Genomic DNA, 27,554 nt, shown 5'->3' with positions numbered 1-27,554 from the left:
GGTTCTCAGTGGAGTGTTCCTCTCCTAGCTATGTCTCCAGACCTTCAGTTTTCCTTCCGAGAAGCAACTGATGTTGCTAGCTTCTTGTGTATGTACTTCTAGAGATATTCTAGACATTTGCAAACAATGACACATACATGTGCATGTGTGTGAATATATACATTTTTTTCCCAAGTGATCATACAAATGGTAGCCCATCATACATACAGTTCTCTGCCTTGTTTTCTTCAATTAATTCCATTCGGAGACCTCTCCATAGAGACACATCAGAGCTTCCTTGTTGTTTTAAGGCCACATGGCATTCCAGTGCTGTAATCTGCCGTATGGAGCCACCATCATTTATTGAATCAGCCCCCTACTGATAGACATTTGGGTTGTTTCCAGGGTTTTTTTTTTCCCACTATAAACAATGCTCTAATAAGTTCTATAACCTGTTTTGCAAATGTTTGAATGTATTTGTAAGATAAATTCCTAGAAGTGGAGTTTCTGGGTCAAGGGTATGAGCATTTACAATTTTGAAAGCATTATTAAATTGCCTACCACAGTGGTCTGGGCCAGGTTATATTCCCATGGCCAATCCAGGAGAGGGTCTGTTCTCTCACACCCTCGTCTGCACGGTGAGGTGGCAAAATGTTCAATTCTGCCAATCTCATAGATGAAAGCCGGTACCCTGTTGGAGTCTTAATTTGCATTTTTCATATAATGAGTAACGGTGAACATCTTTCAGTGAATTGCTATTCATATTCGTTGCCAATTTTTCTCTTGTAATGTTGTCTGTTTTCTAAAGGAGTTCTTCATAACTTATTTGCCCTTTGTCTATTATAGGAGATACAAGTTTGTGTGTTTGCTTACCAGATTGTCACTTACGTTTTGTCTCTAATTATGATGGCTTTTGCCATGAAGAAATGTTTTTATGGTCAAATTTATCAAATTATGTTCTTTTCTGGTTTTTGAATTCTTTTAATTCTTTTTAAAATATTGATTTATTTTGAGAGGTGGAGTAGGGGCAGAGAGAGAGAGAGAGAGAGAGAGAGAGAGAGAATCCGAGCAGCCTCCACACTGTCAGCACAGAGCCCGACGCGGGGCGCGAACTCACGAACCGTGAGATCTTGACCTGAGCCCAAATCAAGAGTCGGATGCCTAACCAACTGAGCCACCCAGGAACCAAGTTCTTTTAATTCTTAAAAAGCATCACCCAGTGCAGTGTAGGGTTATACAACTCTTCTCCAATGGTTTCTCCTATTACTTCAAAGATTTCATTATTAACATTTTAATGTTTGCCTCCCTCATTCATCAAATATGTACTGACCAGAGACTACATGCCAGACATCGTTCTAGGCACTGAGGATACAGTGATGACCAAAACATTCAAAAACCTCTGGCTTCGTGGAACTTACCTTCTAGAGGGGAGAAGCAGCCAACGAACAACATATATGAGTGAACTAAATGGTGTGTTGTATCAGAGAGAGATTATTTTTGTGGGAGGTGAAGCGGTAAATCTAGCTTTATTTTTTCTAGATGTTTACCCGATTCCCTCCATTATTTATTGATATAATCCATGGCCCCATCTTGACACTGCGTGTTTACATATTTTAAATTTCCTTATGTATTTGTGTTTGTTTCTAGACTTTTCTTTTGGTTCCATCTCTCTCTCTGTTTATTCATGTGCCCGTGTCACTGTTTTATTTTTATGTATGTATGTATTTATTTATTTATTTATTGAAGTTTATTTATTTTGAGAGAGAGAGCAGGAGGGGCAGAGAGGGAGGGAGAAAGAGAGAATCCCAAGCAGGTTCCGCACCGTCGGCACAGAGCTCAACTCATGGCTTGAACTCATGAATTATGACATCGTGACCTGAGCCAAAGCCAAGAGTCAGATGGTTAACCAACTGAGCCATCCAGGTGCCCCACCAGTGCTTTAACTATTGAAACTTCATACTATTTTTCCTGCCTGATGAAGCTCATCTCCCCCGTCTTCTACTCTTTTTTTTCAGGATTTTCCTATTATTGTTTATTCACTGTTTCTGCATGTACTTTAGATTCATGTGTCTGTTTCTTCCATGTTGTTCTTAAGTATCACTTTTAAAGCATAGATTAACTCAAGGAGAATCAACACCCTTACGATATTGTGTCTTCCTATCCAAGAACATGGTATGTCTTTTCCATTTGTTTAAGTCAGGAGTAGTTTGTCCTCGGGAGAATTTTCAGTTTCTTAATTTTGTTACTATGCACTCATAGCACTTAGGTATTTGCCCCCCAATACCTGAAACATTGAAGAATTGAGAATATTCATTTTTTAAAATATGGATTTCTTTTGGGCGCCTGGGTGGTTCACTTGTTTCAGCATCTGGCCCTTGATTTTGGCTCAGATCATGATCTCGAGGTTCATGAGTTTGAGCCCCGCGTTGGGCTCTGCACTGACAGTGTGGAGCCTGCTTGGGATTCTCTCTCTCTGCCCTTCCCTTCGGTGCGTGCTCTCTCCCTGTCTCTCTTAAAATAAATAAGTAAACATGAAAAAAAATCATAAATACGGATTTCTTTTTTCTTCTTGTGGAAATGGGAAGATCTGGCCACACTGAGCCCATGTCCTGCTAGGTAACAATTAATTGCCCGCTTGACAGAGGCTTGCTTGTCACAGAAAATCACTGTGACAGATCACTGCCCACTTTCCAGTTGGATACCTGGCTCACCTCTTGAGTCAGATGCTGGATTTCGGACCCTGATCCAGTGACTTTGACACTCTGACCTGCATGCACTCAGCATGAAGTCAGCTGTGTGTGGCCCTCTAGGTCCACCTGCCCACCTGCCTCTGGTCCCTGCTTGCTCAGGAGGGTCCCCTGGGTGCCATTCATGCCTCATGTCCTGACACCACCCTCCGTCTCAGCCTCCTGAGGTTTGAGGGCCAGTCTCCACGTGCCCCTCAGCCATGAACCCGACCTGCCCAGAGCAGAGGCTGATTTGTAGCACCATTTCTGGGGTCAGTGGGGGTGCCCTGCCACCGATGTCGACTTGGCTACCCCAGCAGCTGCTCACAGATGACACAATCTGGAAGTGCAGAGGATTTAACACCGTGTTAAACTTTGGCAAACTCTGACCAAGGAGCACACGAAAGCGGGAAGGAGACAGCGAATCAATTCCTTTTATGTCTTGCCTGCTGACGGGCCATTCCAAGGAGCTGTGGTTCCAAACAGCCTGTCCAGATACATCCTGTCTCTTTTCGTTCCCTAAGGTTTAAAACTGTGGTGAAATACACACAACATAAGACGTACCATTCAAGTTTCTTGTGTGTACATGTGTGCCCGTCTCAGAACGGACAACCTTGTATTCAATTCCTTTGGTATTGGCTTCCTAGGGCTGCCTTAACTATGTGCCACACAGCTCTGGCTTAAAACAGCAGGGGTTATTCTCTCACAGTCGTGGAGGCCAGAGCTCCTAAATCAAGATGGCAGGAGCCCCATGCTCGTTGGAAGGTTCTGGGGGAAAACGCTTCTTCGCCTCGTGTAGCTTCTGGTGGTTGCTGGTGATTCCTAACACTCCTTGGCTTGTACCCCATCACCCCAATCTCTGCTTCCGTCTTTACACGACCTTCTTCCCCGGGCGTGTCTGTCTCCATATCACTCCTCTTATAGGGACCCTAAGCCACTGGGTTGAAGGCCCATCTGAATCCAGCAGAACCTCACCTTAACTAATTATATCCCTAAAGATCCTGTTTCCAAATTATCACCCTCTGAGGTTCTAGATGGACATGAGTTTGGGGAGACACTCTTCAATCTAGTGCAGTTTCACTCTTTTCCTTTTTCTTAAACGTGTATTCGTTTTTGAGAGACAGAGAGAGACAGAGTGCAAGCAGGGGTGGGGCAGAGGAGAGAGGGAGACACAGAATCTGAAGCAGGTTCCAGGCTCCGAGCTGTCAGCACAGAGCCCGACGCGGGACTCGAACGCACCAACTGCAAGGTCATGACCTGAGCCGAAGTCAGACGCTTAACCGACTGAGCCACCCAGGTTCCCCTCCATTCTTTTCTTTTGCCCTCCTTCTCGACGGCCCTGGAATTTAGTCCTTCCCAATAAAGCTTCAGCGCACAAGCTTGGTCTCAGGCTTTCCTTTTACTAGAGAAACTGCGATAAGAAAACATTCATATTCCAGAAGAGCACTGTCACACGTAGATTTGAATCCCAACAAGGAATTTGACAAACTCACTCACCTGTCTTTCTTTTCTTCCACAAACATTTACTACACAATGGTTTTATGTTAGTTTTGGGCAATCCTGAAGAAACCCACAAGAGAAATTTGGGCTAGATCAGGGTTTCTGGAATACTAACACTGTGGACCTATAAGCAATGTATATTTTCTTATAAAAACTGCAGTAATGAGGGGCGCCTGGGTGGCTTGGCCAGTTGGGCATCTGATATTGGCTCCGGTCATGATCTCGTGGTTTGTGAGTTCAAGCCCCGCATCGGGCTCTGTGCTGATGGCTCAGAGCCTGGAGTCTGCTTCAGATTCTGTGTCTCCCTCTCTCTCTGTCCCTCCCCTGCTCATACTCTGTGCCTCTCTCTCTCAAAAATAAATGAAAACATTAAAAAGTTTTTTAAAAATTTCAATAATGAGCAAAAGGAGGAGGTGGAGAGGCCCAGAAAGGAATTAAGATATAAAGGAAAATGAGTAGAGAGAATGGCAAGAGGTCACATAACATTTCCTTTCCAGTCACTGGACCAAGGTTGGGGACAAAAGTCAGAGCTGGCTGATGGAATGGTTAGACGCACTTGAATCTGGTGAGAGGGCTCAATGAGTGCCAATTAAAAAGAGCTTTGTCGGGGTGCCTGGGTGGCTCAGTCGGTTAAGCATCCAACTTCGGCTCAGGTCATGATCTTGTGGTTTGTAGGTTCGAGCCCCGCATCGGGCTCTGTGCTGACAGCTCAGAGCCTGGAGCCTGCTTCGGATTCTGTGTCTCCTTCTATCTCTGCCCCTCCCCCACATGTGCTCTGTCTCTCTCTATCAAAAATAAACAAGTGTAAATTTAAAAAAAATTTTTTTTAAAGAGCTTTGTCGACCTGACGAGTCTCCAGTGACATGCCCCAGGACTCTGTCTTCACTGCTGCCCCGTGTATATTTCAATCCAGTAGGATTTATGAAAACAGGGCAACTGCTTCCCATTTGTTGGGGAAGGACAGCAAACACAGCAGAGGAAAAGTAGCATGTATGCATGCCTTGACCGTCTACATCGAAGCAGCAAATCCAACAAGAGAAAATTTAACAAGGACCGACATTAAGACCTACATTTGGGGCCCCAGCACCAACTATCCAAATCTGGGGTGCCTGTTTCAAAATAGGAGGCAGTCCGTCAGCTGTTAGCTCAGCGTGTGGTATGGCTGAGAACAGAGAGGGTGTGGGAGGATAGCATCAGGAGAATCACAGCATCCAAACGTGGGAGCAGGGAGCCCAGCCGGGGGGGTCTGCCCCGTGGGAAGCAGAGAAGGAGAGAGACAGCGAAGAAAGGCACTTCCTCAGGTTTGAGGCCAGAATTCTGACCACCTTTCCACCTGGAGAGCTGGTTCTTACAGGGGAGAACTAATTAACTGATTCATTATTTCAACAGATACTAATTGAACTGCACCCTGGGCCCCTGTGGGCTAAGTGTCGGGGCCACGCGGGGAACAAGACAAACAGGTCCAGGTCCCGAACAAGGGCTGCCGGGTGCCCCGACTTCGACAGCGACAGGGACCCATGCTTGGGCTCAGGCTGAGCTTCCCGGTATCGTAATGAGTGTTGTCACCGTCATCCATCATGGTTGTCTCTAGGGTTATACGGAACCACCTAAGCCCATCGTTTGTCCGGGAAAATTATCCTGAATTCAAACGTGTGGCCATCGGAGGCCCAGCGGCTGTGCCTCTGATGGTTAGAGTGGACGGGGCGAGGGGCCAAGGGTCAAGGGCGTAGGCTAGACCCAGGCCTGCCATGACCTCTGTACAACCTCAGGCAAGTCCCTACCTTCTCAACGATCTTGTGTACTTCAATTCTGTGGTTTGGGGGTTCTACGTTACACCACCCTTAACGTGCGTGCGCTCATATGCCCACATTTGAATTGATTGCCAGGCCCCTGTCCCCTGCCTCCCCGCGATCCTTGCTTTCAGTGACTCAGCCAAGCACTTACAGGGTCCGTGGCCCAAAGGAACCGTACTTTACTGGCTCCGGGACCCTTTGGCCATTTGCCCAATACGTAGGGAACCACAGGGAGAAGGGACCCAGAAGAGACGTCTTCACGTGGTGGCACTCAAGTCTGTGTGTGAAATAAACCAAACAGCCAACTTTGTGGGGTCGGGGAGGAAGGGTTGTGCAACTCCCACTCCTTCAGAAGGGCTCACCTGAGTGGCTGAGAGGTATGCCAGAGTTGCTCAGCACCGAGGAGGGCAAGTTGGCTCCCCAGCCAACTTGTCTCGAGGGCAGGGGAGCCCTTTGGAACCTACCACGACATGCACTCATTGGAACCAACAGCTGGCAACTTCTCCAAAAGCCACTGTGCGGGGAGTCTGCTGGCCCCAGAACCCCTAGCAGAATCAGGAACAGCAGAGGTTGCTTGCTTCCTCTCTCCATGACGGGCATCGGTGAAGGACCTGGGACCTTCTGAAAGGAAGGATAGAGGGAAACCAACTCTCTCCTCTTCCTGTCCCCGGTGGAAGCAGTGGAATCCATCAGATTTCTTTCATCCAAAAAAAACCCCCAAACTCTCCATCCCCATGTCGTTTTCTAGACACTGCCCTACTTCTCTCTTTCCTTCGCAGCCCAACTTCTGCAGAGCTGCGTGCATGGAAGCTCACCACTTCTGTCCCACCTGCCCTCTCCTTGAGCCAGCACTACCTGACTCCCATCCCCGTCCACCGAAACTATACCACTGCGGTCACCAACCACTTCCTGTGCTCAAATCCAGAGGAAGCTCTCCCATTCTCATTCTCTTGGACCACTCGGATGCACTTGACCCTGTTGGCGCCTCCCCTGTTCTAGAACCTCTTCTCTTGGTTTTCGTGACACCGTTCTCTTATTGATCCTACTTCGGCCCCTCAGATCCCTCTTCGATCCCTTCTTGCAGGCTCTGTTTCCACGGACCCACGCTTTCAGCTCTGCTTTCTGTTACATCATAGTGTCAGTGTGTGCTGTGCTCCACCAGTGGACTGGGTCCATCTTGGCCGCCTTGGTCATTACCACAGGGATCCATGACGTCCTGCTCATTGAGTGAACAGATAGGCAGATGAATGGACACATGGACGGCTCCATCTGGCACTACCCCTCACATTTTGTCCAATGGAGGTGGGTGGACTTCAAGGCCCATATTGGAGGTAATAACTCATCCGCGTGTGACCTATTCAGGTACCTTCTCGACTAGCGTGAAGGAGCTTCTAGGAGGAGGTGGTGGGTCCTGGGAGAGAGAGGCATGTCACCTGAGCAGAAGAGGCTAATACCATGGCTCGGCCCTGCTAGATTCCTGGTTCTTTCTAGAATCTGAGTTTTCGATCACATCCAGTTATCCACAGTTAAGAAAGGAAGGGGAAAGGGGGACACTAAGAGGGCCGCTGGAGGGAAGGGGTGAGAAGAGGAAGAGGGGAGAGAAGGCTACTCAGAGAAGGGGACACAGAGAAGGGGGTGTCGGGGAGGCACGGGTTCGAGAGGAGAGTAAGACCTTGGGCGTGCTGAGGTGTGTCCGTAAGTGCTAACTGTGGCGACAAAACCGCTCCCGGGCACGTCAGGACCTCGGATGGGATTGCCACTTGGCAGCTGGACCACTCTTCATTGCCCCTCTCCTTTTAACCTTTATAGCAACAGACACCCTGTTCTGTGCAGACAGCTCACAGCCACCTTCTGGGCAGAGTGGCTACTCCCTCCTCTGGGCCCTTGGCACCTTTTCTCACATCTGATACAGGCATGGCTGCAGCATGTCACCCGTTGGAGCTTGACCTGCCCGTCTCCTTCGGAATGTATGGCCCTCTTTGTCTCCGTACCTCTGGCCACTAGCTCAGGCCTGGCACCTCCTACTACAGGCACCTGCTCAATATAATGTATTTTCTTTTGAGGATAAAGGAATGAATGAATGAAGATTCAAAGACTCTGCCCTCAAGGGGCTTACAGTTTCCCTGGGCATATGAAATAAAAGCAATAAGGGAGGGAGGAGATCGGTTGCTGGCTCCTGTGTCGTCATCAACTGGGAAGACGGACAGACACCCGCGATGCCGGGTTTCCCTGATGCACGTCCGATCAATTCCTCCGTCACAGAAACTGGGTCCCAGCATGAAAGAAACCAAGAGCCCAAGAAAGAGGCATTCCTAGGCTTAGTAGCCTTTGTTATTAATTTGTCATCTACCGGGGCGCCTGGGTGGCTCAGTTGGTTAAGCGTCCAACTTCGGCTCGGGTCATGATTTCGCAGTTTGTGAGTTCGAGCCCCGCGTCGGGCTCCGTGCTGACAGTGAGGAGCCTGCTTGAGATTCTCTTTCTCTCTCTCTCTCTCTCTCTCTCTCCCTCTCTCTCTGCCCTTCCTCGTCTCCTTTTTTTTAATCGACTTTTGAAAAATAAACTTAAAAGAAAAGAATTCAGATGATCTGTTTCTGGGTCTGCTTCCGGTTGGACAGTAAGCTTTCCAAAGGATTTTTATTTTCTTTTTCTAATCGTGATTATGAGCATCTTGGGACCAGATTTCTGAGCTTCGCCTCCTGGCTCTACCATTTGCTGCCCGTGTGACCTCAGTTTCAACACTGGTAAATTGGTAACTACTGGGATCCTCACAGTATCCGTCTATGGGGCCACGAGTCAAATTAAACGGGTAGACACTCAGTAAGAGTCCGTCTTATTATCGTCTTCATCCCCGGTGTCCAGCCTCATGCCCCTCACCCACTAGATCGTCAATAAACGTTCGCTGAGTCGGAAACAGAAGCAAAAATATTCCTTGGCATTGAAAATCGTAGTAACGCTATCAGACATAGCTTCGGTAGATTCCACGGCTGAACACAGACAATAAAAATAAAGTCAGTTGTCAATGAATTGGGAATACCCATTATTGCTCCGGCTACAACACAAACAAACGAGACTAATAGTTCCCGGCTCTGAAATGGATCCCAAGAATGGTTATGGCCGCCGACGGCTGACTGGGGAGCTCTGGGCGAGGTGCATAACTGCAACAGCATCGCATCTACTTGGACGGCTCCTGTGCCCCTGCGTGTCCGTGCGCACTCCCGGCCATCGGCGGGGAGATCTGCAAGCCTGGAAGCCCCCGGGGAGGCATCCCAGAAAAGTGGTGAGAGGCAGTGCAGACTCGGGGCTTTAGGGGGCAACGAACACATCCCGGTGGTGGAGTTGGCCTTTGAGGATGTGCGGGTGCATCCCGGAGGTGGGGGAGACGGGGACCGCCCGGCTTCCAGGAATACCCATTGTCAGCAGCCCGGCTGTCTTTAGGGACCAGCTACATTTGTCTCCTCCCTCAGGAGCGGAGTTCTAGAGTTTTCCCCCAAGCCTCACCATTCCCGCCAACACTCCTTTCTCTGGGGCTTCATGACCTCTGGCCTCACCTGGCAGATCGTCCTCTGTGTCCCCATTCAATCCCAGGAGGAAAGTCTGGCTGACGTTGCCCGTCGTGGTGTCACCCCCGCCATCCCGTCTGTTTATTGGCTGCCCCTCTGCCACGAGTCCTTGGGGCCCCTTCCTCTGCCCGCCCCCCCCCCAAGTTCAATCAGGGACAGGCCCTTGTTTAAGCCGCCGCCTGGTCATTGCTTCTCTTGCGAGGGGTGACGTGGGGGGCTAGGTCCCTGAAGAGGAGGACATGTAGGGCAGCCTGGTGCCAAACGCTCCTCGTTTGGTGGCCGGGTTCTCAGGGGAGAATGGGCGAAGTGTCGGAGGCTCACAGGTAGAGGAGGAAGGTTCTGGTGCAAGCACATCGTGGATCTCTCTCCAGCCCCCTGGTGTCTGTCGGCCCTCTGAGGGCAGCTGCTCTTGACTGTCTCCGTGTCGCTCTGGAGAAGAGACTGCGCTCTGCCTCGGCTGTGCCTCTGGCTGCCACCATCTGGCTCCCTCTGGAATTTTGGCTGGTGTCTCCAGCGGAGGCGTTGGGGTGGGTGGCCGCCTCCTGTCAGGTGGGCCCCGACGGCAGGAGGGAGGGCTCTGGAATATCTGCTTAGAGCTCAGGCTGTTTCCTCACCCCCTCCCCCGCCACAACACACACACACACACACACACACGCACACACACTTGTATAATCACACTTTCCCTCTCACCTTAAAAAAAAAAAAAAAAGAGAAAAACTCTCAGGAAATATTTCCACTTTAATTGTCACAGGGAGAGCGTGGCCCACTGATTTCCCGGCCTGCCTGGCAATTCGGCGGCGGCCTTCTGCCAGCCCCTCACCAGCTGCGGCACCAGGGGCACGGGACTCCCGACACCCCAGCTTTGAGAGGGGGCGCGTGGCTGGGGTTCACCTTCACCAGATCAGTTTCTTGGGCGGGGTTCTGTTTCTTTGGGTTCAGAGCCCTCGGGGTGGGGGAGACCCCCGTGTGACCCAGCAGATCGGGCCGCCTGTGTGCTCATCACAGATGATGGGCTGAGAAGGGGCGAGGCAAGCAGCAGGGGGGGGAAGTCCTCTCCTCCCCACCCTGCGGGGATCTGTGGCTCAAGTCACCCCCAGCTCTCCACACCTGCCTTCCACTGCTCTTCTGGCTCACTTGTCCCTCTTAGCTCATCGTTTACATTCTTCCAAACATGAAGTCCAAGGTTCATTTATCCTTCAAATGTGAGCTAGGTGTGGGGGCACCCTGGAGAATAACTGCCACATGGGTGGAGCTCGTAGGGACACGGGGGGTGTCTATCAAAGCACCACAGAGGGACATCACCTTGGCCTCGGGTGGCAAGGGTCACGGAAGGCTCCCAGCCAAGGTTCCCCGGGGCTGACCTTGAAAGAACTAGAAAAGGTTACCCTGTGGGCCACACCGGGGGCCTTGGAAACCACAGGGCACTGGGGGCCCACCGCCAGCCCTCCATGCTTGGTAGGAGCCTGCATAAGGTCCTGAGAGGGGGGGGGGGTGCGGAGGGGGTAGCCAATCATCGCGGGCTCCAAAGGAAAAGAAAACCACAAAATCAAAATGAGGAAATGGTCCATTAAACGCCTGCAAAACGTGCTTGCTCTTAGGTCACCCAGTCAACTGCTTCTGTACGCAACTCCACGCTTATATATAAAATACGCTTCATGTGGCATGTGGGTGAACTTGAACAGGTTCGGTGCGATTAGGGGTGAGGCCTGCCCAAGGGTGGCCGGGCCCGGGGAACGGCTGAGCCGGCCAGCTGGGGGTACCCCCCCCCCACCCCAGGGGGAGGAAAAGAACCGCAGCCCCACGTGGGGCTGGGCTTACCCCGTGGGGTTCGGCGGGGGGGTGGGGGGGGCGGCCTGTGGGACAGATGTGCGTGCAGGGGGGAGGGGGGACGGCTGTCCTGCGGACAGGGGCCGGAGGAGCAGGAGAGGCAGCTGGGGGAACCCCCAGAAGGGGTCTGGGCGGGGAGGGGGTGGGGGCGCCGGTAGCGTCCCCCGGGGAACGGGCGCTTCGTGGCACCCCCGGACGGGAGCATCGACCGCGTCCCCGCGCCTCCTGCGCGCCCCTCCGCAGCCACAGCCGGTGCCACCGAAGATAAACACGCATCCCACAATTCACCGTGGTTTGTTTTCCCCTCCAACTCCAGATGGCCTATCTGGGGACGGCCGAGGCCCCTGGGTGCGGGCCGTTGCCGTTTTTGATGAGCTGTGCACATATGGATACCGAAACATCTGGAGCGGCCATGTGCTGCTCGGGGCAGGCCAGCCCCGGCGAGCCAATCAGGAGCCCCGGGGCGCCAGGGGGTGCGCGCGGCCCAGCCAGCGAGCCCCGATAAATTATTCATGACCGAGTTATTTGTGGTGCGAGGGGTCCATCAGCTACTTTGATTAAAAATCCAATGAGTAATGAATATGCAAACGCCAGTGACTGCTCCGAGCAACAGATTTGTCAAATTGTCTATACTTCGCCGAGATAAAGGAAAATCTCCTGGGGTCCCGAAATTGAAAAACCGCACCGTCAAATCGCGGCATTATCTTAATTATCAAATCTCCTTGGCCGTGCACATACCCCGCGTGAGGCTGAGCGGGGCGACGGGGGGAAAAAATGGAGAGGGAGATAGATATTTGTCTCTGAAACCGGGGGCCTGGCTAGCAAGAAACAGCCTGGTGGAGAAGTGATTTTCATTCACATGGTGACTCCGCAGCCATTTAATTATTTTAATTAGGCTTAATTAGTGGTAAATTTACAATGATATGCTTGATACCTGGCATTAAATCTTTCATGCATAAATGTTTTGTTAAAATGAGGAAAAGGCAAGTGGCATTTCGCCAGCAATTACGGCTGAATGTTCTAATGAAGGATTAGGCTCCGCAGTGATTCATGAAGACAGGCGGGCACCAAACTTGTTTGTGAGGCGCCCGGTACACCATAACTCAAGTGTTCCCACTAGCATCACGGCTGTCCTTGTCGCTTCAGGGAGCGCCTGCCCTGGGTGCCAGCCAGGGCACTGGGGGCCGGGGAAGCTTTGGGGGCGCTGGCTCAGAGCCCCAGCGCCCTCCGTGTGAACGAGCCACTCCGACTCCCCGTCAGAGAGAGGGGCTGCTTCTGTGCGGGGTGGAAAGCCACGGCCACAGGGGGGGCCAAGTGTCACAGAGCAGGTGATCGATCGTCTGTGGCCCTGGCTAGTTTGTGAGCGGCGGGAATTGTTCTGTTCTATGGGCTCTCTCAGCCCCGACTGGGCTGGGCACAGAGCAGGTGTGCGGGATGTGTTGGCTGGGATAGATGGGGGCCTCTGTGTCCCTGCTGTGGCCCAGCCTCGGCCGTCAAAGCTCTGAGCCGCAACAGGTTGCGGTTTGGACGGAGTGAGTCCGGAGAGCCTGACGGGCCGTCCCCCACCGCCCGCCTTGTCCTGTCCAGAGGTCCGATGTCTGCCCTGCTCCGCCCTCCCCGAGATCCCTTTGCCAGGAAATGAGGGCTTGTTCTCTACATTCAGAGATCGGCTTCAGCTACTTCCTTCCCCCCGAAGGGGAAACATAGCACCTGACACCTGGACCAAGATGGGGGCTCAGAGAGAGCCAGGTGGAGAGAGGGAGGGGGCAAGGGCCAGGAAGGGAGAGGGTGAAGGAAACTGTCCCGGGCCTGCCGCATAGCCCTGTAACACCCTCACATCTGGCCGGCCCAGGCCCTGGCCACATGCTCGTTCAGTCCCTGGCAGGAGTCAGAAGTCCGGAGTGTGACCCGGGGGGCCGTTCGCGGGTCCCCATTTCACTTCTGCACTCCTGCTCCCTGGCAGCCACTTCCTCCCGCCAGTGGGGAGCCCGTGCCTGGCATGTCAATGACTCCGTGTGCGTGTGCTGGCCTCCTGCCTCCCTTTCTCCCCTGTCCTGCACTTGATCCCCAGTCACCTCCCTCCCGGGCTCCCCCACGCTCCGTTCCCTTCTCATTAGCTCGAGCTCCTCTTAACTCAGTGTTAATGCCTTTGGCTCTGACTTAACCACTTCCCCGGAGAGTCCCGATGTTATGTTTCTTAAGCCCGTTTTCAATCTCCCAACCACGGGGTTATGTTTCTTGGTTTCAGCCTCTTAATGGGCTTTCAGAATTTTCAACCTCAGCTTTTCTTACCCTTTGCAAGAAAAGATATGACTGTTAATAAGGGGGCCTTTCTTTTCTTTTCTTTCTTTCTTTCTTTCTTTCTTTCTTTCTTTCTTTCTTTTTTTTAATTAGTTTTTCATTTTACTCATTCAGGGAGCGTTTATGCAGCCAGATGGGTGTTTCTGTCTTCCACGTACTCACTGCTTATATCCACCAGAATGGAAGTTCCACGAGGGCAGGGACCTGAGTGGGTGGGGAAAGAAAAACGTAACATACATAATTCTATTTATTTCAACAGGGCAGATGTTAACACCCCAAGATAATGCCCCATATTCACCCTGTGGCTTTGTGTCCCCCCCCGCCCAGCTCCCGGAAACAATGGCACACACCCCAAGATGTTCCATGATCCTTTTGAGAAACAATGATTTTGGAGCTGACCAGGCTGGATCGTGGTCGGGGCCGGAATGTGGGAGCCCCAGGTGAGAGGCACTAGGGAAAGGAGGGAGCTTTTCAGATGCTGTGAGGTGTTGGTGGAGGAGGAACGGCGCCCTGGAGGAATGTGAAGTCCCCAAAGGGTCATTTCCGTACAACAGGGGACAGCGTCATACAGTCAGATCGTTGGGTCAGATCGTGTGGGGCTGGGGACAACGTTCTCCTCTTCAGGTAGAGGTGACAGGGAAGTTCTGACTGCAGGAGAACACTCTGCCCTAGATGAGGAAAGGTCAGGATTCACAGACTAGGGGATGGAAGCTACTAGAAGGGTGCTGAGAAGAAGGGGGGGGGGCTCAGATTGTTTGCTGTTTAATACAACCTCAATGACAGATGCCCAATAAATGTGGCAGAGTGAACATGTGTTTACTTTCACTCCCTCCCCAAACCCTACTAAAATAACAATGAAGGAATAAAAATAGGGGCATAAATCCACATTGGGCGTGAGTAAGAGGAAATGACATCACGCAAGGGATCCCAATAAAATTGTTGAAGCTGGGAAGTAGAACTTGTAACAGATAACTCATCAGATGGGAGACAGCCAGGGTCCCTGTAAAGGCGGGGGAGTGGCGGTGGGCCAGGGAGGCAAAAAGGGCCAAACTCTTCCCCGCTGTAAAACCCCAGAAAGGGGACCCCGGATGGCTCAGTCAGCTAAGTGTCTGACTCTTGACTTCGGCTCAGGTCACGATCTCGCCGTTCGTGGGTTCGAGCCCCCGGATTGGGCTCTGCGCTGACAGCGTGGAGTCTGTGTGGGATTCTGTCTCCCCCCTCTCTCTCTGCCCCTCCCCCAGTTGGGCTCTCCCTTAAAAAAAAAAAAATTAACGAAAACCGATTCTAAAAAATAGAACCCCAGAAAGACTCAGGAGCTGGAAGCCGGGAGGACCCCTGGAAGCCGAGGGGCGAGGTGGTGCTGAACTCACCTTGGGAATTGCTTGGGAACGCATGGTAGTATTTCCATCATTCCTCCCGGGTGTGCGTCCCAAGGCCACTCCCAAACACATCTCCTGAATACAGATCTCTGTCTCAGTCTGTGGCCCAGAGGGCCCAACCTGAGAGGGTGCGTCCCAGGAGTGGTTCAAGGGAGCCGACTCTAAAATGGGATTGTGGGGCTAGATTTCCTACTGCTGGCCTCTGGCTGGTGGGGAGGGCTCCTCAGCTGCCGTGGATAACTCCCTGGCATGCTGTCTTGGGGTTATTGTTAAAACGTTCGCTCACGGCACACCAGAATGGGATACCGGGAGGAAGGTAGTACTCTGGTGGGGGCCATATTCGAGACATTCGAGAGGTTCTGGGGAAGTAGTAATTAAAGAGACTGTCAAGTTAAACGGCTACCGCTAAGGGCAATTGACGCATTGGAGAAAGAAAGAAAAGGCCGAGGGTGATTAATCACCAATTAAAGGCTAAGTCTGAAAGTCAGCGAGCCCAATCGGCAGCACATAAAAAGACTTCAACTCTTGCAACTAGAGGGCAAGAGAAGCCGAGGACCAGATCCATGACTTAATTACAAGAGTAGCAGAATTCTAGAGGAGGTCGAATTCTTGAACTCAGAAAGTCGGTCATGCCAAGGTCAGGGCCGTGACTGGGGAAGAGCGGGACCCTGAGAACTGGATGGGGCCATTCAGGTTGATGCACTCCAAAGCCTTCAATCCCCGGATCCCTCTGAACCTTGTGGGTCCACAGAAGTTGTGCCCTTTTTTTTTTTCTGTTAAAAGAGAGGAATCCTCTCGCGCTTGAAGGTGAGGCAGAGGCCTCTCCCCTGCAGGCCAATGCAAAACTCTCTCAGGATCCGCTTTCACCACCACTGCTGCTCACCAGGCCTATCGTTGACACCTCTGTTGGAGCGGGGGGTGGGGGGGGAACACAGCGGGGGACGGGTAATAAATGGAGTCTTGACCCAGGTACCTCGTGACAGGTCCACTAAGTCTACAGACCTACCCGTTGTTCATTTCCCAGACTCCAAGTGCAGACTTTGTAGCGGACATACTTACCAGTTGGCAGAACTAGTCCTTGACGTGGGGAGTTGAGAGTTACTGTAGTGAAGGCCAAGTGGAAGTCTTCAAACGGCCTCCCCCACCCAGGGCCAAGGCAGTAAATGCAAACCAGTAACACGTTCCCTGGGGAATGGAAGCAGCAGGTCATTTGAGCAGCGTAGGGTGCGCCATAGCGGTCACGGCCATGGTCGTGGTCACGGTGTGCTACCCGGAGGCCCCTCAGGCTTCAGGTACTCACTTCCCCAGCTTGCTGGGGGTATTGATGACTCTCAGCTCAGGTCTCTCTCCAGGACATGCTCTTAATTAAAGGGAATCCTCTTGCCCAAGGTCGCCACCCCTCCCTGGGGTAGCCCACTTCCCCTGGCTGGGCAATGAAAGACAGTAAAGGCCCATCCCTCTTGCCTCAGGGCAAGGCAATTCAGGGAGATCATTCCAGCTCCAGGTCTCTCTGGGATTGGCTGAGTCCTTTGTGGTGACTGCGGCTCCTCTCCTCCCTCTGCTCAATCCTGCTTCCCTCTCTCCCGGCACCGTGACAACCTGCAGGCAAAACTTGGAGTCTATCTCCCAGGAACTATTCTGGTAGGGTCTGTAACCCACTAAGTGTGACCCCGGATTTCCTCCCCTCTTAGTACCACCAAGCCACTGTGTCTTCCCCAGCCAGTAGAAAGGAGCTTTGCTCTTGGAAAGGCTAAACACGAGAGCCTTGGCCTTGGGGGACATAGGTGCCACCAAGGGTGAGGCAAGGGCCGGTCTGCCACTTGGCTCCCAGAATGCTGGAGGTGAGGCTTAGAGTCACCTCCCTATTCCTTCCCCAGTGGATGACTTTCTTTCTGGGGAAACCAACAGGCCCAAGAGGAAATTCTTACAGATGCTGGCGGAGGGAGTACCATAAGGAATTGGCTACTGTCTATCTCGCCATCTTATAATGAAGCCACCCACCCAGGCACTGAGTGTGTCTGAACGCCTTTTAGCTTCTTATAAGTACACATGGATGTGAAGACAGGAATTACCAGATACTCAAAGACAATGTCTAACTTGAAAGGCAGATGTCAATATGGAAGCTTTGGAAAGGGGGACTCAGGAGAAAGAGAAAGAGTGTAGGGAGCGAACGAAAACTTCTAACAGAAAAGTAAAATCCCAGAGGAAGACACAGTGTCTATGCAACAAAAACAGGATGCTACACAAAAAGAGCAGTCAGAGAGTCTGGAAATTCAAACTCCCACTGCAGAAATAAAAGCTGTGACGTAAACATAAGTGTGCATGTGAGTGTGTGTGACTGCGAGTGTATGTGAGTGTAAGTCTCAGGGTAGGTCGGACAAGTGTGTGTGTGGGGGGGTGTGAATGAAAATGGGAATGTGAAAAAATGAAATCTCCAGCTTGCAGGGAGGGAAGATTTTAGATCATCTCTAAATTTCTTTTGAACCAAGAAGTAGAAGTATAAACGTTTTACTTAGAAATATGAAGATATGGGGTGCCTGGGAGGCTCAGTGGGTTAAGCACCCAACTTCGGCTCAGGTCATGATCTCGTGGTTCATGGGTTCAAGCCCCGCATCGGGCTCTGTGCTGACAGCTTGGAGCCGGGAGCCTGCTTCGGATTCTGTCTCCTTCTCTCTCTGCCCCTCCCCCAGTCACACTCTGTCTCTCTCCCTCTCAAAAAATAAACATTAAACAATTTAAAAAAAGAAAAAAAGAAATAAGAAGACAGGGGCGCCTGGGTGGCTCAGTCAGCTGAGCATTCAATTCTTGGTTTCGGCTCAGGTCATGATCTCAAGGTTCATGAGTTCAAGCCCCAATTTGGGCTCTGTGCTGGCAGCATGGAGCCCACTTGGGATCTCTCTCTCCCTTTCTCTCTCTGCCCCTCCCCTGCATGCACTCGCTCTCTCTCTCTCTCTCTCTCAAAATAAATAAGCTTATAAAAAAGAAATATGAAGATAAATACAAGGAGACATAGCTAAAAAGTGATTGCCTTTAGGTTTTGGGAAATCAGAGCTGAGAGGGATACTTTTCACTAAAAGCCCTGTGGAACTACCGAACAGTTTAAAGGTAATACGTGTATTAGCTTGTTTAAAATGCAAATCAAAATTTTTAAAAATGACTTCCAGGCCATCTGCTCCTTGGGTAACCCCAGGTGAGTGCCTTGGTTTCCCTGTTTATCAAATAAAGACCAGACCACTCGCTTTTGGGGGCTGTTCCGAGAATTCAGCCGGGTAGTAAACACGGAACACGTTTCCTACCTGGAAAGCTCTGGGCAAATGATGCTAGCGTGGTCACGAACGTTCTACCCGCTGCTGGATTTGGCCAGCGAGAGAAGCGGCAATGGTTGTGCTTTTTGGATGGTAGTGTTCAGAGAGGCAAATCCCTTTTCGTTGTAAAGGCTTTAAATGTCTCATTCTGAGACAGATTGTCTCATCAGAAATACTACCATAGCTGGATGATTTGCAAACCAGCCACCAGCTAAATTTGCTGCCTCCTAAAATAGTTTTGAGATGTCTTCAGGACAGGCTTGGTCCCAAACACATTCACGAAGGCAGCCAAGACTGTCTTTGGTGCTCCCACGGCAGGCGCCCCTGGCCAGCAGTCTCTGCAGCCCCTACCCCAGACACCCCCGTCCCCTCTGCCCCTCTCCTGGTCCTTCTTTCCAAACAAAACCTGCTCTCTGGGAGGAACCGAGATCCTAACCACACTGCAGATTATGATATAACTGGCCAATAGTAGCTTAGGTCAAACCACCCCTTTCCCAGAAGAATGTACATTTAAACATGGAATAAAGTATTAAGCTAAAGAAATAAAGCTCTAATGGTGAAGTCATGCAGAAACTAGACATTGAAGACATAGATTTTGGAAAGTGACGGTATCCTAGTCCTTCTAAAATTATATCACACCCATCAATAGAGTTGGAATCTCTATTTCTATACATAGGCAGCCCCCTCTCCGACAGAGCGCTGCTCTGGGACCCCAGACACCATCTATGTGCTTCAAATTAATGGAATCCTGGGACTTCACAGACGTAATCGTTCAAAGGAATCTTTTTGAGCCTTCTTCCTGGTACAAGAAGTCCATTCCCAGCGTCCCTTGACATACGATCCTTCATCATCCTCTATGTTAATAGACCTTTTCCCTTTTCCCTTCAAGACCTAGCTTCATGCTATTGTGGGTGGTCTTTATTATTAGGAAGGACTTCCTCATACCAGTTTGGATTTTGATTCCCCTGATTTTAATCCATTGGTCCCATTTCCCACCTCTGGAACCAAAGAGAACAGCAAGCGGAGTCTCCTTGGTTTATGTGAAGATGTTGTGTTGGTTGGCGATTTCCAAAGTGTGCCCCGTTGAACACTAGTTCCAAGGGATGCTACTAAGAGGCATGTGACGAAATGGTTGGACAGTCAAACGGGTTTGGAGAATGCTGAGCTAATTGAAGTTGCACAGATTTCTTTACTGCCGGACTTTTGGGGCCTTTCCGAAGCTAACGCACCAAACCGTGCTCTGAGAAGGGGATTTAGAATGCTCTGATTTCAAACGTGGGTGACCTTAGAATGCTCCTTGAATGGCTGGGCTGCCTTGTGGGATTAGTGTTGGGGAATTACTGGTCCTGCAGAACAAGCTCTGTGCTGGGAATCACTGGTGTGCAGACGCCAGCTTCTACCAACTCACAACGGCCGATGGTGCACATCTCCCCCCAGCTCTGCATTTCGTGATGGCACGTTGGGAGCTTGAAATTGGCCACAGTGGGAGTGTTTACACAACATAAACTGGCAATTGTTACAAATCTGGATTCTCGGAGAGCTGATCGTTAAACAGTTACCAGCGCACCACTCAATCAGAGGCCGTGGGTTAAAACCACCAGACACTAGACCTGGAGCAAGTCATTACGCCTTTCTGGGTCTCTCCCTTCGTCTATCGTAATGCACGAGTTCAGCCGTCCTCTTCTTCTCTGAGACCCTGCGACTCCCCTCAGAACGCCCTTCTGGGTTCAATGTTTCCAGTCCGTTCACCCATTCTTCATATGTCGTGATTACTCAATTTCTTACCACCCTGGCTGGCAGCTCAAGAGGCCAAATGGTGTCTGGGTGGTCAGTTTCCTTTAGAAGTGGAAGTTTCTGAGAGGAGACACTGTCTTCCTGCTATGTCCTGGACAGTGTGAGCTGGTGAGCTATAGAGCACCCAGGTAAAGGTCAGAGGCATCTGGAGGGAGACGACTCCTGCCCAAGGCAGTCCCATGTCTTCAAAATGGTATATTTCTGCCACCAGCGTGGCTACTCCTGTGCCTCATGCTCACACCAGGCGTCACTGAGTGGTGATGCATCCTCGTTCTAGGGTGCAACGTGAACCCTGTCTCCTGTGTGACCTTGACTAATTAGACTCTCTGTGGTTCATTCAGTTTCCTTAGCCAGAATCTTGGGAAATAACAGCACTTAGCTCTGTGGTTATTATCAGGATTAAATGAGAACACATGTAAAGCACTAAGGATGATGTCTGGCACATAAGTGCTCAACAAAGAACAGCTTGCATAACTTGTTGTTGTTGTTAATCAATTATAACACTCTTTCCCACTGTCTTAGATGCCCTTGGTGCCCTGCCCAGATCCTCTTTGCCTGCCCAGTTCTTCCAACTCCCAGCTGTTGTGAGTTTGGGATCCTAATAGCTCCCAGCTGTACTCTTCTCCGGAACATGTCCCTCAGCAGCTGGGAATCTCCTCTTTGGGGGGGATACCGGGAGGTCACGGTCTCTCCCCACCTACCTTCAGAGTCAGCCATGGCCGGCCACTGACTGACGCAGGGATACGTCAAAGGTCTTGCCTCATTGGCGGACAGCCCTGTGGTACTATTTCCATGCCAGTGCTCCCCGTAGATTAGGCTTTAGCTGAAACCATGTCTTGGTTCAGCTTCTTCTCCTTCATCCCTCACTTTCTCACAGGTTTCTCTGGAGACCACTCCCTCCCTAAAGGAGGTGCACGGGAATATCTGTTTTGGGATCTGGAACCACACCGAAGATAACCACTGAACTTGGATACAGCCTGAACATAGCATTTTACACAAGGGAAAAAGAGGAAAGCTGTTTTGTGTCTTGACCTGAGCTCTGAAGTGGGGGGCGTCCGTCCCCCCCCCCCTGCCGATTATTTATAATTCAAGCGTGTATCGTGCGAGGGGTTAAGCTATGTCGTGATACAACCTGCATTGTCTGGGAATACCCAAATCTACAGCGAACATAAAAATGATGCTAAAATGGAAAAGGAATGCCTGTGGGGTATTGAACAGAAGCAAACTCAGACCCTGGCAACATGCCATCAACCCAAGTCATTCTCCACAGATAAAGCTTCATTGACAGTAGTCTCCTAACCCTACCTAACAAAACACACAAGGAATCTATATCCACCTTGAATGAGAGTCAGGAAACCCAACAAAGAACAATATTAGACCCTAATATCTTCCACCCCAAAAACTCTAGGTAGCAGAACATTTTGAGTCCCTCAAAATGAGCATGCTTGAAATGAATACATATGTAAAAGGAGGACTTGACCCTTGTTATACAAGATCATGGCAATATGGGAAAATAATTTTCATGCTGCAAAAGAACCCAATAGAATTTTTAGAAGTGAAAACACCATACTCATTGATATAAAAAAGGGGATGAGTTAAAGAGTGGATTAGATACAATTGGAGAGAGGATTAGTGAACTTGAAAATATGTCTGAGGAAAATACCCAGCATGCAGAGACTTAGAGATAGAAATACGGACAAGTAGTTAAGAGATATGGACGGCAAGATGAGAAGACACCATGTACATCTAATTGGGGTTACAGAAGGAGAGTAGAGAGAATGAGAGAAAGCCAACATTAGACAACATAATGTCTAACAATATTTCAGAATTCCTGATAAGCATTAATCCTCAGACTCGGGAATCACAGATAGTCTCAATCAAGATGAATAAAAACAAATCCACCCTTTGAACACCACACATTGTACTAAAACCTCAGAGCCCCAAAGAGACAGAGGTCTTCAGAGAGAGAACAGAGAAAAGATAGAGATTATTATAAAGGAATTAGCAACTCTAGAGCAATATCAACTTTAATAGCATCTATAGAAACAAGAAGGAAACGGAATAACATCTTCAAAGAGTTGAGAGGAAAAACCCTGCCAGATTAGAATTCTAATTAAGAGGCAGAAAAAAGGAAAGCCACTTCAAAGAAACACAGAGTTTTCTTTTTTTTAATGTTTATTTATTTAGTTTTGAGAGAGAGAGAGAGAAAGAAAGAGAGTTCAAGCAGGGGAGGTTCAGAGAGAGAGGGAGACACAGAATCCGCAGCAGGCTCCAGGCTCTGAGCTGTCAGCACAGAGCCTGACACAGGGCTCGAACTCACAGACTGTGAGATCATGACCTGAGCTGAAGTCGGACGCTTAACTGACCCAGGTGCCCCTGGGTTTTCTATTAACAGGTCTTCTGTGAAGGACTTATGGCATGATGATCCTAGGAAGATGGAAATTTTACCTAGAAGCAAGAACTGAGGTGCAAAGAGAATTGTTAAACAAATAAAATGATACACATGTGGAAGAATCCAATCAAATATTTCCTGTATAGAACTATAGTGATGACATTAAATAATTTTTATTAAATATAAAACAATGTGAAACTAAAGTACTGGGTAAGAATAGCATGTAAGATAGGAAGGGGCCTAAAAAAAATCCCCAAATACCTTTAGAAAAAAGATGATAAGGGGCCAATAGTGGTTAAAGTATCCTAAGGTGTTTAAAAAATTAAAGACAGCCACTAAAAACATGTACAGGCTCCAAACCAGTAAAGGAAAAGAAGAGAAATAAGGAAAAAGATCACTCCAACAAATAGATGGAAGAAAAAGAAATATAGAAAAAGCAGAGTAAAAAAGATTGCAAAAAATAAAACAGTGCATGTAAATCCATACAGAGTACTAATCACAACATATTTCAGTGGATTTAAATTTCTGGTTAAAATAGAAATTATCAGATTGGATTGCAATTTTTCAGCTCTAGATCATTTATATGACGCGCATCCATCATGAAGACACTGAAAAGTTGAAAACAAGAGGAAAAGTTACAATGAAGGAAAGAGAGGAAAAGAGATGTTCTTGATGGCACCAATAAGACCTCAGAATCCAGCCTTTACCCCTTGAACATCCAGTTAGGTGAACCCATAAATATCCCAGTCCTTCTGCAAGCTTGCCACCTTGCTTGAGTTGGGTGTTTTCACTTGCAGCCAGAAGATGACTGATCGATGCAAAAGTGACACGTGCAGCTTGGGGTGCTGGTCACTCAAAGAAGGGCAAGGTGAGAGCCATGTTTTAGGAGACGTGGGAATGAGTCAGTGGACCAGGCAATCATTTGGGCAGGAGGTGAGGAGAGCTGGACTAAGGAAGCGTCCAATACAACTGGAGAAGAAATGGGAGTGTTCCCAGAAGACTGAGTTGAACGTTTGACTTGTCTAACCCTAAAAGCCTTCCTTCACACAGCCCCCGAGAACATGCTAGAGTTTATATGACATTTATTGTGGGGCCTCCCTGTTCAGAGAAGAGCCTTTTGAAAATACGGCCAGGTGCTCAGCCAACCTAACCGAGGTCATTAACAAAAACAAAACAAACATCAAGAGCAAGAATATTTTAGGCGCACCTTCGATCGAAGTGATGAGGATGTCTCAAAATCATTAACTCCGGAACGAGAGCCCAATAAACATAAATAAAGATGCGCCCCATATCTCAGACTAGTTGATTTATACGTTTCTAGATGGAAATCCAGGAACGTGGGTGTCTGCAAATGGGACACATAGGGCTATCCGCTGTCTTTCTGAGCTTAATTTCTCTTGCATGTTACATGAGGGGATTGGACCAGCTCTCCAACATCTCTTCTCACTTTGAAATTCTTTGAGTTTATTAAAAAAAAAAAATTGTTTTCAAGTGTGAGATAACCTGAGTAGAGAAATATGTATGGCTCATTCTGTGCCATCAAGTGTGTGTGTGCGCGTGTGTGTGTGTGATCAGCAACCACGTGTGGGTCTGCATTTTCCTCTCCATGTCTCGCCACGGCTCTGGATGCCTATCCGTGAGTGTACATTATCATTTGTTCCTTCCTTCCTCCCTCTCCTCCTCCTCCCGCTGCCTCCCTTTTCCTCTCCCTGCAACTCTGTGAAATGCATGAACATTTCTCAGTTATGTGATGTTCTCAGCAGGAGGATAGAGCCAAATAATGGTGTTTCTAGTTATTACTCTGATGAATCACAGGGGAACAGCCTTCACCAAGGTAGAACGGCTTGCAAAGAATATGTTCATTCAATTAAAAAAAAAAAAAGAAATTGAAAAATAAGATACTGCCAACATGGGGCTCTGAGTGATGTAGGGTTTATGCACTGATTCCATTTGCAATTCAAGCAAGAAACACACCAGAGAGGCACCTGGGAGCAAACGCCTTGGAATGGGGGAAGGGTTCCCACCGCCGACCAAAAATTCTGTGCCTCAGGTGAAGTTTCTGGAACCAGGAAGGGGAAGTGTAGACAGTCCTTGGCTTCCTTCAGTCTAGTCTGAACAGAAGATTCTGTGCTAGAGACGCTGTGACTCTTCCCAGGGAGAACTGGTTGACCTATAATCTCTACTGCCCTGGTGGCCATGTTTTATACCACGTGATTCCCTGCCCCACCCCCTCAGCTGATGAGCTCAGGCATGGACACCCTGCTGACCTGTGAGTTAACCTGGTACAAAAAGATGAGCCAAGCCAGTCCGATGCTGTTTCTCTGACCTTGGAAACGCACTTGGATCTGATGCCAAGAATGAAGCGATTACCAGCAGAGGCTGTGGAGGAGAGCTGGGTCATGGTGGCCAGGTACAAACCGAAGTTAGGAAAGAGCAGAGAGTCAAAAAGACAGGGGACGGATCAAGAGAAAGCAGAGGTGCCATGTGATCCTGCAGTCAAGACCCTGCAGCCAAGGAGAGGAGGGAGGAGGGGAGCTATTGCCAGGCATCGTTCTGGAAGCTGGAAAAGAGACAAAAGTCCCTCTCCTCCTGCAGCTTCCCTTCTTAGTGGGCCATCCCTGAGGCGCTGCTGTGGCACCTGCGACTTGCACCATCACACCTGATACCATTCCCTATCAATTTCATTTTCCCCAAGCCCCAGACAACTGTACTTTGGGACCACCAGCTCCCTCTGCCCAGCAGCCTTTTGGTCTCCAGCCATAGAAATGAACTTTGGCCAACTTAAGCCAAGGAGGAGTTTCGAGGTTCATGGAGCTAAGAAAGCTATGAGGGTAGCTCAGAGGATTTAGGAACCCGCCCTCTCTCACTCTATCCTGTCACCTCTGCTCGTTGCACTTGACCACCTGCCACAGACAGAGCACACACGGCAGGCAAAATGGCTGCCACCAACCCACCTTCACACTCTCCCCGCTCAGCCTCCGCAGGAAAAAGAGAGTGATCCCAAGGAAGATTCTGATTGGTCCAGCCAGGTCAGGTGTACCCCAGACCAACCACAGCTGCCAGGGAACGAGGCAATGGGTGAGTAGTCAGGTCTACATCCCTAGCCAGCTTTGTGGCCGCAGCGGTGGGCAGCTCCACAAGAGAAAGAAAGCCAGAAGAAGAAATGCGAGAGGAAGCCAAGAATCGCTACCACAGTCTAGTGGAGTGTCAAAAAGAAAGCCCCAAACAGCCCAGGTCAGATTTCGGCTCCAAGCCCCTAACTCACTGCTGACCTTCCTGGAGCTGGAGCGGCCCTGGGAGAAAGCGTTCGGTACCATGTAACTTTGAGTCTATTTACTAATCGCCTCCGAGAAGGTGGCTGCTCGGATGCATTAGGATAACTCGATTGTAAGATTTTAATGACATAACATTGAGACCTCGGGAGGCCCGAGCCCTGCGGTTGATCAATTCACATACCTTTCACTCAGGCCCAAGTGACTGAAAATCATTTTGCTCCCCAAGCTCTTAAAGGTCAGGAGTTGAATGCTTCAAGAAAATCTCTTTCTCTATCGCAGGAAACCTCTTGCATTTAGCATCCTGTCAATCAGGAGCGCCCCGGGAGGCCTCTGAAGGGGAGTGCAGAGAAAATGCAGCCTGTGTTCCTTTCTTCCTTCCTTTTCCCCTGGCTGGGCTGGGGTGTGTGTGTGTGTGTGTGTGTGTGTGTGGCATGGGGGATGCTGGCTGGGGGTGGGGGTGCAGCCTGGTTGTTAGAAGGTACCTCTCTTCCCCCGAGATGCTTTCTGGTGGCACGTTTGAAGCCCAGGGACAATAACGACCCTCCCCCCCCCCCCACCCCAGAAAGGTCTGTTCCAGATTGTGTCAGTTTGGGAGGGAGACAGAGAAAGGTTGGGGTGAGCACCGAGATGAGCACAGCCTCCCAGGCCACCCCAGCCCTCCCCCTCCCCCCCGTCAGCCCCTCCAAAAAACCCCCCCCCCCCCCAAATCCCCTCCCGCGGCTCAGGGCAGGTGTCCAAAATGCAAATGAAGCCCAGCGCCTCTGTGCCCCGGCTTGGCAGGGAATCTGAAGCTATGTGTCCCCCTCCGCTAACTGGCCTGCAGCTTAATGACATGCAAATGGGAGGAACACTGTCTGTCAAATGGGGCCTAATCCCTTTGTCCCTACCTGCCAGCCGGGCAGCCTTGGCTGGACCACTTCTGGCTGGGAGGGCAGCTGGGAGGCGCTAACGGGCAGCGCTGGGCAACAAGGCCGGTTGCCTGGTAACCCGGGCACTGTCAGGGGCCTCAGGTGACGTCGGGGCTCACAGGGGCGGCGCAGAAGTGGGCGTTCCCACCCCTGGAACTCGGAGCCTCCGAAGATTTAGGATTCTGTGGACACATGTGACTTTGAGCAGGGGGGGTCTTTATTGGTTTCCTCAGTTTCCTCACCTCTAAAAAGAGGCAGCTGTTCTACAATCAGGGTTTCACTCAAAAGGAGGCATCCTTCCTAAAGGCCAGCGGCCACCCTCCCCGCCCCACTCCCCATCTCCAACTCAGCCTGAGCAGCTCGGTTCTTCTCTGTCTTAGAAGTTGGGGTCCACAGCAATAGCACTGCTAGGAATTTACCCAAGGGATACAGGAGTGCTGATGCATAGGGGCACTTGTACCCCAATGTTTATAGCAGCACTCTCAACAATAGCCAAATTATGGAAAGAGCCTAAATGTCCATCAACTGATGAATGGATAAAGAAATTGTGGTTTATATACACAATGGAATACTACGTGGCAATGAGAAAGAATGAAATATAGCCCTTTGTAGCAACATGGATGGAACTGGAGAGTGTGATGCTAAGTGAAATAAGCCATACAGAGAAAGACAGATACCATATGGTTTCACTCTTATGTGGATCCTGAGAAACTTAACAGGAACCCATGGGGGAGGGGAAGGGAAAAAAAAAAAAGAGGTCAGAGTGGGAGACAGCCAAAGCATAAGAGACTCTTAAAAACTGAGAACAAACTGAG

At 50.0% G+C, this 27,554-nt stretch overlaps 1 long non-coding RNA gene across 2 annotated transcripts; it reads right to left on the bottom strand.

The window, feature by feature from the left end:
• Positions 1-13,773: 13,773 nt before the first annotated feature.
• On the bottom strand, positions 13,774-26,848 carry LOC125908927 (uncharacterized). Of its 2 annotated transcripts, XR_007453488.1 has the most exons (4): positions 26,719-26,848; positions 26,013-26,161; positions 16,125-16,664; positions 13,774-13,890 (listed from the first exon to the last, which is right to left on the bottom strand). It is a non-coding gene; the product is annotated as an uncharacterized LOC125908927 (long non-coding RNA). The 2 variants fall into 2 exon arrangements; XR_007453489.1 differs by lacking the exon at positions 16,125-16,664 and having other exon boundaries at positions 26,719-26,844.
• Positions 26,849-27,554: the final 706 nt, after the last annotated feature.

Source organism: Panthera uncia (assembly GCF_023721935.1).
Source record: "Panthera uncia isolate 11264 chromosome B3 unlocalized genomic scaffold, Puncia_PCG_1.0 HiC_scaffold_1, whole genome shotgun sequence".
In the NCBI taxonomy this organism is placed as follows: Eukaryota; Metazoa; Chordata; class Mammalia; order Carnivora; family Felidae; genus Panthera; species Panthera uncia.
Note: the sequence above shows the minus strand (reverse complement) of the source record. Positions and strands in the feature narration are given on the sequence as shown.